Genomic DNA, 12,584 nt, shown 5'->3' on the forward strand with positions numbered 1-12,584 from the left:
CATGGTGCTGCTCAACTCTCAAGCCTGTGGCCTGTGGAAGGCAGAGCCAGCTGGTTCTGCCAATAATATGCAGGAGTGCATTATTTTCCATGTGGAGATTCAGTGTACTGCGACAGCGGGTGGAATTTTCTTGTCTGTTTTTTAGCCATATTGGTCTAGTCAAAGATTACTCGGTATGGTCTGTATCCTCTCAGGCCTTTGGAAGTGAGAAGCTTCTGCAGAGAAAAGTACTCCATCGATTTGGAAAATACGAGTCCATTTTTGGAGCGACGCCGGTGGACTGGAGGCAGTGCATCCTATTCAACATTGATATAAACTTAACTTCCGCAAAGAGGTACGACGGCAACGCCTCCTCCTTCTCCGTTTTGTTTCACTGTCTGTCCTCGCTACTCAGCGCACACAAAACCAAAGAAACACTATCTGAAAGGGACTCCCTAGTTTTAGTACTGTAACAGATAACCTGCGGCGATTAGCAATGAACCAAGGTTTGTTATTGTCTGATTTTATTGGATGGCATACAGTGCAGGTCCACTCAAACTCTCTGCCGCACCGGTGACTGAAGTGAAGCGTGGCCCATCCTATTGCCAGGTTTTGTTTTGATTCTAGAACTCCTGTAATTTGGTTGATGACCTCACCGGCTTTTTTTTACGTCACACAAGAAAAAACGTGAAACCGTGGACAAAAGAAAAATGACATGCATCTTTTTAAGAGGACGCCATTCGATGCATTGAATTTGGCTGTTTGCCAGTGAGAAGCTTCTGCAGAAAAAATAACTTCATCGATTTGGAAAATATGAGTCCATTTTTGGAGCGACGCCAGTGGAGGCAATGCATCATATTCAACACTGATATACAAAAAACGAGACCAGTCAGAACTAGCCCTTGGCGGCATATGTTTATAGAAGAAAATCTCTAATGACCCGTGGTAGAGCCAAGCCTCAAACCGAGGTGAGCAGCTTGTGCTCCCGCAAAGCTAACCAACAGAGCATATAGACTTCATGTCGCAAAGAGGTACAATGGCAATGCCTCCTGTTCAAAAAGAAAAGAAAAAAGATTTAGTGGACACATGTCTGATGCAACGACTTTGTTCAAAAATTAGGGCTGTGGGAACGACAAATTGTTTAGCAAATTGACCGGAGTTCTGTCAACGACGATGATCACACGCACAATATAATAGACACAAAAGACACGAAAAAGATTTCCTTGATACAACTAAAAGTTACTCCCTCCGTCCCGTGTCAAAAAACGTATTACATTATGTGACGGAGGGTTTAGTACATTGAAGACTTTTGAATCCTCAACTCTACCTCCACAATTTGCAGCTTGACATTTCTCAAAACTTTAGTAGAAAAATTTGTCAGCACACCAAACATACAAAAACGTGACTAAAATTGGGTTTTTGAAGAGCCGCTTAAGTCATCCATCCCAATAGGTGAGAACCGATGAGCGTTGAACGTTTTATCCCCTTGCAAGGTAGGCTACAAAATCCCTAGTTCATCATGTATTGTCCCAGAAAAAGTTTTGCTATCACAAAAGAAGTAACTATGAGAAATAATAACCACATTGTTAGGGGGTTAGTTCATGTAGCATTCAAATCGAACCCTACATCCACGAAAATTCTAACGTAACCTTCCTAAACTAATTAAACCCCCCCCCCCCCCCCGGAATTTCAGGGGGTGGGGTCGTCCTCCAGTGTTACCCAATCAAATAAGACCATGTCATCCAATATGTAACTTTCCGTAGGTAACTGACGTAATGTTGGGGAACGTAGCGTAAATTCAAAATTTTCCTATGTGTCACCAAGATCTATCTATGGAGCCATCTAGCAACGAGGGAGGAGTGGGTCTACATACCCTTGTAGATCACGCGCGGAAGTGTTCAAGAGAACGGGGTTGATGGAGTCGTACTCGTCGTGATCCAAATCACCGATGATCCTAGCGCCGAACGGACGGCACCTCCGCGTTCAACACACGTACGGAGCAGCGACGTCTCCTCCTTCTTGATCCAGCAAGGGGGGAGGAGAGGTTGATGGAGATCCAGCAGCACGACGGCGTGGTGGTGGAAGTAGCGGGATTCCAACAGGGCTTCGCCAAGCGCTGCGGGAGGAGGGAGATGTGTCATGGGAGGGAGAGGGAGGCGCCAGGGCTTAGGTGTGGCTGCCCCCCTTCCCCCCACTATATATAGGGCCAAGGGAGAGGGGGGGCGCAGCCTTGGCCCTTCCTCCAAGGAAGGGTGCGGCCAGGGAGGAGTCCATCCTCCCCAAGGCACCTAGGAGGTGCCTTCCCCCTTTAGGACTCTTTCCTTCCCTTATCTCTTGGCGCATGGGCCTCTTGGGGCTGGTGCCCTTGGCCCATATAGGCCAAGGCGCACACCCCTACAGCCCATGTGGCCCCCCGGAGCAGGTGGACCCCCTTGGTGGACCCCGGACCCCTTTCGGCACTCCCGGTACAATACCGATAATGTGCGAAACTTTTCCGGTGACCAAAACAAGACTTCCCATATATAAATCTTTACCTCCGGACCATTCCGAAACTCCTCGTGAAGTCCGGGATCTCATCCGGGACTCCGAACAACTTTCGGGTTACCACATACTAATATCTCTATAACCCTAGCGTCACCGAACCTTAAGTGTGTAGACCCTACGGGTTCGGGAGACATGCAGACATGACCGAGATGACTCTCCGGTCAATAACCAACAGCGGGATCTGGATACCCATGTTGGCTCCCACATGTTCCACGATGATCTCATCGGATGAACCACGATGTCAAGGACTTAATCAATCCCGTATACAATTCCCTTTGTCTAGCGGTACGATACTTGCCCGAGATTCGATCGTCGGTATTCCGATACCTTGTTCAATCTCGTTACCGGCAAGTCTCTTTACTCGTTTCGTAACACATCATCCCGTGATCAACTCCTTGATCACATTGTGCACATTATGATGATGTCCTACCGAGTGGGCCCAGAGATACCTCTCCGTTTACACGGAGTGACAAATCCCAGTCTCGATTCGTGCCAACCCAACAGACACTTTCGGAGATACCTGTAGTGTACCTTTATAGCCACCCAGTTACGTTGTGACGTTTGGCGCACCCAAAGCACTCCTACGGTATCCGGGAGTTGCACAATCTCATGGTCTAAGGAAATGATACTTGACATTAGAAAAGCTTTAGCATACGAACTACATGATCTTGTGCTAGGCTTAGGATTGGGTCTTTGTCCATCACATCATTCTCCTAATGATGTGATCCCGTCATCAACGACATCCAATGTCCATGGTCAGGAAACTGTAACCATCTATTGATCAACGAGCTAGTCAACTAGAGGCTTACTAGGGACATGGTTTTGTTTATGTATCCACACATGTATCTGAGTTTCCTATCAATACAATTCTAGCATGGATAATAAACGATTATCATGAACAAGGAAATATAATAATAACAAATTTATTATTGCCTCTAGGGCATATTTCCAACAGTCTCCCACTTGCACTAGAGTCAATAATCTAGTTCCCATCGTCATGTGATTAACACTCATAGGTCACATCGCCATGTGACCAACATCCAAAGAGTTTACTAGTGTCACTAAACTAGTTCACATCATCATGTGATTAAGACTCAATGAGTTCTGGTTTTGATCACGTTTTGCTTGTGAGAGAGGTTTTAGTCAACGGGTCTGCAACATTCAGATCCGTATGTACTTCGCATATCTCTAGGTCATATTATAAATGCTGCTTTCACACTCCACTTGGAGCTATTCCAAATGGTTGCTCCACTATACGTATCCGGTTTGCTACTCAGAGTCATTCGGATAGGTGTTAAAGCTTGCATCGATGTAACCCTTTACGCCGAACTCTTTATCACCTCCATAATTGAGAAACATGTCCTTATTACTCCAAGGACAATTTTGACCGATGTCTAGTGATCCACTCCTGGATCACCTTTGTACCCTCTTGCCAGACATGTGGCAAGGCACACATCAGGTGCGGTACTTAGCATGGCATACCGTATAGAGCCTATGACAAAAGCATAGGGGACGACATTCGTCCTTTCTCTTTCTTCTGCCGTGGTCGAGCTTTAAGTCTTAACTTCATACCTTACAACTCAGGCAAGAACTCCTTCTTTGACTGATCCATCTTGAACACCTTCAAGATCATGTCAAGGTATGTGCTCATTTGAAAGTACCATTAAGCGTTTTGATCTATCCTTATAGATCTTGATGCTCAATGTTCAAGTAGCTTAATCCAGGCTTTCCATTGAAAAACACTTTCCAAATAACCCTATATGCTTTCCAGAAATTCTACATCATTTCTGATCCATAATATGTCAACAACATATACTCATCAGAAATTCTATAGTGCTCCCACTCACTTCTTTGGAAATACAAGTTTCTCATAAACTTTGTATAAACCCAAAATCTTTGATCATCTCATCAAAGCATACATTCCAACTCCGAGATGCTTACTCCAGTCCTTAGAAGGATTGCTGGAGCTTTGCATACTTATTAGCATCTTTCAGGATTGACAAAACCTTCCGGTTGTATCACATACAACCTTTCCTCAAAAACGTCGAAGAGACAATGTTTTGACATCCTATCTGCAAGATTTCATAAATAATGCAGTAATCGCTAATATAATTCCAACAGACTCTTAGCATCGCTACGAGTGAGAAAGTCTCATCGCAGTCAACTCCTTGAACTTGTCGGAAAACATCTTAACGACAAGTCGAGCTTTCTTAATGGTGATACCTACCATCATTGTCCGTCTTCCTTTTAAAATCCAGATGTACCTAACAGCCTTACGACCATCAAGTAGTTCTCCCAAAGTCTACACTTTGTTTTCATATATGGATCCTCTCTCGGATTATATGGCCTCGAGCCATTTTGGAATCCAGGCCCAGCATCGCTTCTCCATAGCTCGTAGGTTCATTGTTGTCTAGCAACATGACTTCCAAGATAGGATTACGTACCACTCTGACGTAGTACGCATCCTTGTCATCCCATGAGGTTTGGTAGTGACTTGATCTGAAGTTTCATGATCACTATCATAAGCTTCCACTTCAATTGGTGTAGGTGCCACAGGAACAACTCCTGTGCCCTGCCACACACTAGTTGAAGAGACGGTTCAATAACCTCATCAAGTCTCCACCATCCTCCCACTCAATTCTTTCGAGAGAAACTTTTCCTCGAGAAAGGACCCGATTCTAGAAACAATCCCTTATTGCTTTTGGATCTGAGACAGGAGGTATACCTAACTTTTGTGGGTGTCCTATGAAGATGCATTTATCCGCTTTGGGTTCGAACTTATTATCCTGAAACTTTTTCACATAAGCATCGCAGCCCCAAACTTCTAAGAAATGACAGCTTAGGTTTCTCTAAACCATAGTTCATATGGTGTCATCTCATCGGAATTACGTGGTGCCCTATTTAAAGTGAATGTGGTTGTCTTTAATGCCTAACCCATAAACTATCGTGGTAATTCGATAAGAGACATCATGGTATGCATCATATCCAATAGGGTGCAGTTATGATGTTCGGACACACCATCACACTATGGTGTTCCAGGCTGTATCAGTTGTGAAACAATTTCCACAATGTCTTAATTCTGTGCCAAACTCGTAATTCAGATATTCATCTCTATGATCATATCATAGATATTTTATCCTCTTGTCACGACGATCTTTCAACTTCACCCTGAAATTACTTGAACCTTTCAATAATTCAGACTCGTGATTCATCAAGTAGATATACTCAACATCTACTCAAATCATCTGTGAAGTAAGAACATAACGATATCCACTACACGCCTCAGCACTCATTGGACTGCACACATCAAAATGTATTACTTCCAACAAGTTGCTTTCTAGTTCCATTTTACTGAAAACGAGGCTTTCAGTCATCTTGCCCATGTGGTATGATTTGCATGTCTCAAGTGATTCAAAATCAAGTGAGTCCAAACGATCCATCTGTATAGAGTTTCTTCATGCATATCTACCAACAAACATGGTTCGCATGTCTCAATCCTTTCAAAAATGAGTGAGTCCAAAGATCCATCAACATGGAGCTTCTTCATGCGTTTTATACCGATATGACTTAAGTGGCAGTGCCACAAGTAGGTGGTACTATCATTACTATCTTATATCTTTTGGCATGAACATGTGCATCACTACGATCGAGATTCAATAAACCATTCATTTTAGGTGCAAGACCATTGAAGGTATTATTCAAATAAACAGAGTAACTATTATTCTCTTTAAATGAATAACCGCATTGCGATAGACATAACCCAATCATGTCTATGCTCAACGCAAACACCAAATAACAATTATTTAGGTTTAACACCAATCTCGATGGTAGAGGGAGCGTGCAATGCTTGATCATATCAACATCGGAAACACTTCCAACACATATCGTCAGCTCACCTTTAGCTAGTCTCCGTTTATTCCGTAGCTTTTATTTCGAGTTACTAACACTTAGCAACCGAACCGGTATCTAATACCCTGGTGCTACTAGGAGTACTAGTAAAGTACACATCAACACAATGTATATCCAATATACTTCTATCGACCTTGCCAGCCTTCTCATCTACCAAGTATCTAGGGTAATTCTGCTCCAGTGGATGTTCCCCTTATTACAGAAGCACTTAGTCTCGGGTTTGGGTTCAACCTTGGGTTTCTTCACTAGAGCAGCAGCTGAATTGCCGTTTCATGAAGTATCCCTTCGTGCCCTTTCCCTTCTTGAAACTAGTGGTTTCACCAACCATCAACAATTTATGCTCCTTCTTGATTTCTACTTTTGTGGTGTCAAACATCGCGAATATCTCAAGGATCATCATATATGTCCCTGATATATTATAGTTCATCACGAAGCTCTAGCAGCTTGGTGGTAATGACTTCGGAGAAACATCACTTTCTCATCTGGAAGATCAACTCCCACTCGATTCAAATGATTGTTGTACTCAGACAATTTGAGCACGAGCTCAACAATTGAGCTTTTCTCCCTTAGTTTGCAGGCTAAGAAAATCGTCGGAGGTCTCATACCTCTTGACGTGGGCACGATCCTGAAATCCCAATTTCAGCCCTCGAAACATCTCATATGTTTCGCGACGTTTCAAAAACGTCTTCAGTGCCTCAACTCTAAGCCGTTTAACTGAACTATCATGTAGTTATCAAAATGTGTATGTCAGATGTTCGCAACATCCATAGACAACGTTCGAGGTTCAGCACACTGAGCAGTGCATTAAGGACATAAGCCTTCTATGAAGCAATGAGGACAATCCTCAGTTTACGGACCTAGTCCGCATAATTGCTACTATCAACTTTCAACTAAATTTTCTCTAGGAACATAACTAAACAGTAGAACTGAAGCGCGAGCTATGACATAATTTGCGAAGACCTTTTGACTATGTTCAGGATAATTAAGTTCATCTTATGAACTCCCACTCAGATAGACATCCCTCTAGTCATCTAAGTGATTACATGATCCGAGTCAACTAGGCCGTGTCCGATCATCACGTGAGACGGACTAGTCATCATCGGTGAACATCTTCATGTTGATCGTATCTACCATACGACTCATGCTCGACCTTTCGGTCTCTTGTGTTCCGAGGCCATGTCTGTACATGCTAGGCTCGTCAACACCCGTTGTATTCGAACATAGGAATCTATCACACCCGATCATCACATGGTGCTTCGAAACGACGAACTTTCACAATGGTGCACAGTTAGGGAGAACACTTTCTTGAAATTATTATGAGGGATCATCTTATTTACTACCGTCGTTCTAAGTAAACAAGATGCATAAACATGATAAACATCACATGCAATCAAATAGTGACATGATATGGCCATCATCACTTTGCTCCTCTTGATCTCCATCTTCGGGGCTCCATGATCATCATCGTCACCGGCATGACACCATGATCTCCATCATCATGATCTCTATCATCGTGTCTTCATGAAGTTGTCTCGTCAACTACTACTTCTACTACTACAGCTAACGGTTAGCAATAAAGTAAAGTAATTACATGACGTTTATGTTGACACGCAGGTCATAAATAAATTAAGACAACTCCTATGGCTCCTGCCGGTTGTCATACTCATCGACATGCAAGTCGTGATTCCTATTACAAGAACATGATCAATCTCATACATCACATATATCATTCATCACATCCTTTTGGCCATATCACATCACATAGCATACCCTGCAAAAACAAGTTAGACGTCCTCTAATTGTTGTTTGCATGTTTTACGTGGCTGCTATGGGTTTCTAGCAAGAACGTTTCTTACCTAAGCAAAAACCACAACGTGATATGCCAATTGCTATTTACCCTTCATAAGGACCCTTTTCATCGAATCCGATCTGACTAAAGTGGGAGAGACAGACACCCGCTAGCCACCTTATGCAACTAGTGCATGTCAGTCGGTGGAACCAGTCTCACGTAAGAGTACGTGTAAGGTCGGTCCGTGCCGCTTCATTCCACAATGCCACTGAATCAAGATTGGACTAGTAACGGTAAGCATATTGAACAAAATCAACGCCCACAACTACTTTGTGTTCTACTCGTGCATAGAAACTACGCATAAACCTGGCTCTGATACCACTGTTGGGGAACGTAGCATAAATTCAAAATTTTCCTACGTGTCACCAAGATCTATCTATGGAGCCATCTAGCAACGAGGGAGGAGTGGATCTACAAACCCTTGTAGATCGCGCGCGGAAGCGTTCAAGAGAACGGGGTTGATGGAGTCGTACTCGTCGTGATCCAAATCACCGATGATCCTAGCGCCGAACGGACGGCACCTCCGCGTTCAACACACGTACGGAGCAGCGACGTCTCCTCCTTCTTGATCCAGCAAGGGGGGAGGAGAGGTTGATGGAGATCCAGCAGCACGACGGCATGGTGGTGGAAGTAGCGGCATTCCAACAGGGCTTCGCCAAGCGCTGCGGGAGGAGGGAGATGTGTCATGGGAGGGAGAGGGAGGCGCCAGGGCTTAGGTGTGGCTGCCCTCCCTTCCCCCCACTATATATAGGGCCAAGGGAGAGGGGGGGTGCAGCCTTGGCCCTTCCTCCAAGGAAGGGTGCGGCCAGGGAGGAGTCCATCCTCCCCAAGGCACCTAGGAGGTGCCTTCCCCCTTTAGGACTCTTTCCTTCCCTTATCTCTTGGCGCATGGACCTCTTGGGGCTGGTGCCCTTGGCCCATATAGGCCAAGGAGCACACCCCTATAGCCCATGTGGCCCCCCGGGGCAGGTGGACCCCCTTGGTGGACCCCCGGACCCCTTTCGGCACTCCCGGTACAATACCGATAATGCGCGGAACTTTTCCGGCGACCAAAACAAGACTTCCCATATATAAATCTTTACCTCCGGACCATTCCGGAACTCCTCGTGACGTCCAGGATCTCATCCGGGACTCCGAACAACTTTCGGGTTACCGCATACTAATATCTCTATAACCCTAGCGTCACCGAACCTTAAGTGTGTAGACCCTACGGGTTCGGGAGACATGCAGACATGACCGAGATGACTCTCCGGTCAATAACCAACAGCGGGATCTGGATACCCATGTTGGCTCCCACATGTTCCACGATGATCTCATCGGATGAACCACGATGTCAAGGACTTAATCAATCCCGTATACAATTCCCTTTGTCTAGCGGTGCGATACTTGCCCGAGATTGGATCATCGGTATTCCGATACCTTGTTCAATCTCGTTATCGGCAAGTCTCTTTACTCGTTTCGTAACACATCATCCCGTGATCAACTCCTTGATCACATTGTGCACATTATGATGATGTCCTACCGAGTGGGCCCAGAGATACCTCTCCGTTTACACGGAGTGACAAATCCCAGTCTCGATTCGTGCCAACCCAATAGACACTTTCGAAGATACCTGTAGTGTACCTTTATAGCCACCCAGTTACGTTGTGACGTTTGGCACACCCAAAGCACTCCTACGGTATCCGGGAGTTGCACAATCTCATGGTCTAAGGAAATGATACTTGACATTAGAAAAGCTTTAGCATACGAACTACATGATCTTGTGCTAGGCTTAGGATTGGGTCTTTGTCCATCACATCATTCTCCTAATGATGTGATCCCGTCATCAACGACATCCAATGTCCACGGTCAGGAAACCGTAACCATCTATTGATCAACGAGCTAGTCAACTAGAGGCTTACTAGGGACATGGTGTTGTCTATGTATCCACACATGTATCTGAGTTTCCTATCAATACAATTCTAGCATGGATAATAAACGATTATCATGAACATGGAGATATAATAATAACTAATTTATTATTGCCTCTAGGGCATATTTCCAACACGTAATTGTAGCAAAGCTCTATTATGGGTAACGTAGGAGACATCCGTATCCCCCCCCCCCCGGGAATTTCAGGGGGTGGGGTCGTCCTCCAGTATTATCCAATCAAATAAGACCATGTCATCCAATATGTAACTTTCCGTAGGTAACTGACGTAAGTGTAGCAAAGCTTTATTATGGGTAACGTAGGAGACATCCGTATTTCCCGGTGCACCCCCCCGGCGACGGCGGCTGCAGCGCACCGAGCGCGGTGGCTGCTGGCGGTGCAGTTCAGGGGAGGGGCTTGCCGGCCAGAGGCGGAATAGGTCTAAGCCACGGCAGGATCCATGTAAGTATGTAACCATGTTCAAGTGTAGGGAGACGGAGGGCCAAGCGGACCCAAAATTAAGCTGAGTGTTTATGTTCCTACACCTGGCTTACATGAAGGCAAAGAGGCTGGAGTTCTTTTAAAAAAGGAAATTGTAAGCCGAGCACAACATTAGTGGGAACTTGGCTTATATAGCCCACCATCACACAGACGTTAAGTGCGTTGAGGATGGACAAATGACAGCCATATAATGCCGAGGCTCGTCTGTAAGCCGAGTAGTTTTCCATAGGTATGCGTGAGTGTTTGTCGTAAGATGGCAGCCATATAATGTCGAGGCTCGTCTGTAAGCCGTGTAGTTTTCCATAGGTACACGTGAGTATTTGTCGTAAGATGAACAAATTTTTAGCGGTATTCAGCTTAGCGCGTGATATGCTGAGAGTCCGCTTTATACTGTGTCCTTTTTTGAGGGTACTCAGCTTAGGCCCTGTTTGGATTGGCATTTTCATTTTAAATACCCCGTATAAAACTTACAGACCCCCCCCCTCGTTTTTGTATCCAGCTGAAAATAGCTCTTGGCCAGTAAGTTACACAAATTAATTACACTTGTATTTTTTATTTTTTTAGAACGAAGGCTCTAGAGGAGCCCGGCTTTGAATTAACAAAGCCACCAACCGGCCAGGAAAAGAAATACAAGCGCGAAACCAACACAAGAAAACAAAAAAAAACAAGGTACAAAGACGCTGGACAGTAGCCCACAAGCCTCACACACACCAAGCTAAATATGATCGAACATGGAGACACGCAGCTCGAAGATGTGTAGGTCCTCAATCGCGTAAGAGTCACCAAGGATAGGAGAATGTCAGCACAGGAGTATCACTTCCGACGGTGAGGAAGGGCACGCCGTTGCCAAATCGCCAGCGGCCCCAACATGCCATGTCCTCCCAGCTCCACTGTCAAATAAAGCCCCTGCCTCCTCGCCTGGATCGAAGGCGCCGAACGGTTGACAGTGTCGCGGTTCACCCTAGACCCTGGGAGGAAGGACACCGGCAGGCTGCATCTGGAAAAGGAACCGAGCGCACCCGACAAGCCACGGAGTGCTCACCTGGAGCAGAGCACCACCAAATCCACGGACTGGACATGAATGAGAAAGAGATGCCGGAACGGGTGGAGAAGAGCATTAGCGGCCAGCTACCTCTGCCGCTGCACACCCACCACATCGCCGAGCAAGCCCAATGCCCACCTAGCTCCCAAAGACGGCGCCTTCAAGAAGGAACGCGACGCCAAGGGCGCCGCCACCGCCCAACAGTGTTGTGGTTTTCACCCGAGAGACTAGAGGGGAAGGGGGCGGCGGATCTGACCTGAACGGCGCCTCCAAGGAGGGGAGCGGCGCCCTCGAGCGTCGCCGCCGCCAAGACCGGCGAGGCCGGCCTAGGATTTCTCCCGGTCTTCGAATCCCCGCCACCCTTACCCCAACGGCGCGAGACCTGGCGGCCCGCAGAGGACAGGCCAGATCCGGCTGGGGAGGAGCTCGCCAAACAGGGGAGGAAGGGGCGGCCAGATCTGGCGCTGCCGATCTGCCGCTGCACCACGCCACCCGTCCTCCGGTTCACCCGCCGTCCACACGGCCAGGTTCGCCGGCCCACGCCCCCGCCACCGCCTGTCGAAGGGCCGGTGACGTCTCTCCGACAGGGCCGCCGCCCCGAGGACCTCGGCCCCCCGCAGAAGAGGCAGGGCAGCCAGGGCCCCGCCGCCACCTTCCTCGGCGTCGCGCCGGGCTTGCCCGGCGGCGGTCTCAGGCCGGCGGCGAGGGGGGAAGGGAGGGGAAAAGGAGGCGGCGGCGCTAGGGTTTGGACCCCCGAGTCGCCCGAGCAGGGGCGATGCGAGGGGAGTAGTAAGATTGAGTCACCCGAGCTGCCTTTTTGTTGATGATTCGGTGATACCACGTTCTACACT

The 12,584-nt window shown here is 46.7% G+C and overlaps 1 long non-coding RNA gene across 1 annotated transcript; it reads left to right on the top strand.

Moving 5' to 3' along the window:
- The first annotated feature begins 90 nt into the window (after window positions 1-90).
- On the top strand, window positions 91-718 carry LOC125543081. The gene is made up of 2 exons (XR_007298280.1): window positions 91-334; window positions 522-718. It is a non-coding gene; the product is annotated as an uncharacterized LOC125543081 (long non-coding RNA).
- The last annotated feature ends 11,866 nt before the right edge of the window (window positions 719-12,584 follow it).

Source organism: Triticum urartu, chromosome 3, assembly GCF_003073215.2.
Source record: "Triticum urartu cultivar G1812 chromosome 3, Tu2.1, whole genome shotgun sequence".
In the NCBI taxonomy this organism is placed as follows: Eukaryota; Viridiplantae; Streptophyta; class Magnoliopsida; order Poales; family Poaceae; genus Triticum; species Triticum urartu.